General features: G+C 41.8%; 1 pseudogene; it reads left to right on the plus strand.

Annotated features, from left to right (window-relative positions):
- The first annotated feature begins 2,251 nt into the window (after positions 1-2,251).
- Positions 2,252-2,752, plus strand: part of LOC101990443 — a 1,873-nt pseudogene continuing 1,372 nt past the window's right edge.

The raw sequence follows: 2,752 nt of genomic DNA on the forward strand, positions 1-2,752 counted from the left end.
TAAATAAATATAAATAAATAAATAAATAAATAAATAAATAAATAAATAAGAAATCAGCCTGTGTATTCTGGAACAAAGAAGAAATGTCATGTATCTAGAAAACTCTCTAAAGCTCTGTATTAAATTCTCTCTCTCTCTCTCTCTCTCTCTATCTCTCTCTCTCTCTCTCCCCCTATCCCCCCATATATATATACTTTTCCAGAGGATGAGAACAGAGAGTATGGACAAGGGTATCAGTTGAGTAACTTAAGAGATTTTTGAAGAACTGAGTTTCCTCTAAGGTGACCTAGGTAGTGAACTGAGAATAAATACAAAAAAGCATGCTCAGGACTGAGGAAATCTGTGGTCCACACATACATTAGCTGAGGGAAGACATTTCTTCCTTTCCTTCCTTCTTCCTTTCTTGTCACTCTCCTCCTCTTCCATTCCCAAGCTTCCGCTGACTTGCTCACCAACCCTGTCTCCTTTCTCTGACAGATGAGCAAGCATTTCTCTGTTTTCTAGGATGGCCTTGAATGTCTGGGCTCAAGAAGTTCATCCTCCTGAAAATTAGGACAACAGTGCATGTGCATTCCACCACAACTGTGAGGCTTTGCTTTCTTCAGGCCTCACAACAACTGTTCAACTGAGAGTATTTTTCATAACCCTGCAAGGCTTCTATTTACTTGTTTATTTTTTTTCTGATAAATTCTGTTACCATACCCTAGTATGGTCTAGGGAAAAATGCCCCGGTCTTCCACCTCATCTGTGCCTAAGTGAAAGTTCTGTGAGATTGCTATAAACTAAAGAAAGGTAGCAGAACACCAGCATCCACCACTCTCTGCTTCCTGACCATAGATGCAGTGTGATCAGCCACCCTAAAGTCCTGCTGTTATGACTTCCAAATACAAATGGCTGGACTTTCAAACTATGAGCCAGTGTGAACACTTCTTCACCACTAGCTTTCTTTGTCAAGTATTGTTACAGTACAAAGACAAATGAACATACTACAAATGAACATAAACCATCTCACCCTCATAACTCTGGGAATTCCAGTTAGATGAGTATTTTCTCTCTAAGCATGGAAAGTGTACTTTAAGAGGTCACAGAAGACAAAACTCATAAGGTCTAGAATCCCTTCCTCTAGGGAGACTGAGGCAGGAGAATTTCATATTTAAAGTCAGTTTAAGATACAGTGGGCTCAATGCTAGCATGTGAAACTAAGAAAAAATAGATCTCCTAATAAAACATAAAGGAGTAAAAGAGAGAAGAATACATCTCATGGTGAGTACTTGTCTGATATATGTGAGAACCTGAACTCAGTCTGCAGCATTTGGAAAAACAAAGGCCAAAGTGCAAGCAAAAGTAAATAAATAAATAAATAAATAAATACGCCCCTAGAAGTCTTAAATACACCGTTAATGTAGAGCTGCATGAAACTAAATAAATCCATAATTAACTCTCATTTTATATCCATAGATAACTTGCTAAAATGAAATCACAACTGGGGTAACATTCTGTATTTTGTTTTCCTATTTTCTGCATTTCTTGTATCTGTCCCTGACAGCACTTCCCCTTCCCTGATGACCCTTCCAGCTAAGCATCTCAGGCAGTTTCTGTAGCCTCCCTTTCTTCATCTGCCAAGGGTCCGTTTGGAAACGGAACAGAAGAAAGGAGGGGATGAAGGAAGGAACTAGGACCTGCAGGCAGCTCTTTGTGTTTCTCCCCTTGAAGGATTGCTGACAGAAGAGGGGAGTGGAGATGCCCCTCCTGGGAGTCTGGGGCACAGTCTAAAGAAAACCCAGAGAAGTATGAAAGTCTTTTGAACTCTTGCTGACATCAAAAGTAAGATTTGTGCAGCATAGTTGTTTATCTTTATAGAGAAGTAATATAGAGTATTAATTTGTTCCTATTAGTGGTCCCCAATTAAATGCTAGACCAAAATTAATTCCATTAAGATAGAATTCTCTCACCTTTTTGCATGCTCAGAATAACTTAAATAACTCTCAAGGAGAGGAATGTAAACTTTATATCTTATCTGACTAAATCAGGGACATGAGCAGTCTCCATGTTTCTGGAGCACTGCAAATCACAGGCTCACTATGTGGAATGTAACTGAGGTTCAATAATGGAGCCTAGATTGCCTAACTATATAATTAAGAGGCATTCATTTTATCTAAGTTTCATACACAGTTTAAAGAATAGTTTCCGCCCCAGAGTCCGGGAGTCGAAGCTGGTTGTCAAGCCAGTCCCGTTCCATGCTTCCCTGCCTTTTCTTTCTCTTTCAACATGACAGATGCCGCTGTGTCCTTCGCCAAGGACTTCTTGGCTGGTGGAGTGGCCGCGGCCATCATCAAGACAGCAGTAGCGCCCATCAAGCGGGTCAAGCTGCTGCTGCAGGTGCAGCATGCCAGCAAGCAAATCACGGCAGATAAGCAATACAAGGGCATTATAGACTGCGTGGTTCGTATCCCCAAGGAACAGGGAGTCCTGTCCTTCTGGCGTGGTAACCTGGCCAATGTTGTTGTGCTTTCCTGTCCCTTTAAGGGACAAGCCACGCCCATTCCCCTCCCAATCCGCTGAGGCAGGCTGATCTTCAGCTTCTGGCCTGAGCTCGCTCTCTTTCTCATCTTCCTCTCGGAGAGGTAGCTTCGCTTCTGCCTCTCTCTCCACTTTTCTGCTTCCCCCTTCTCTGTCTCTTCTCTTCTCTTCTCTTCTCTTCTCTTCTCTTCTCTTCTCTTCTCTTCTCTTCTCTTCTCTTCTCTTCTCTTCT

The sequence above is a fragment of the Microtus ochrogaster genome, linkage group LG1, assembly GCF_000317375.1.
Source record: "Microtus ochrogaster isolate Prairie Vole_2 linkage group LG1, MicOch1.0, whole genome shotgun sequence".
Classification (NCBI taxonomy): Eukaryota; Metazoa; Chordata; class Mammalia; order Rodentia; family Cricetidae; genus Microtus; species Microtus ochrogaster.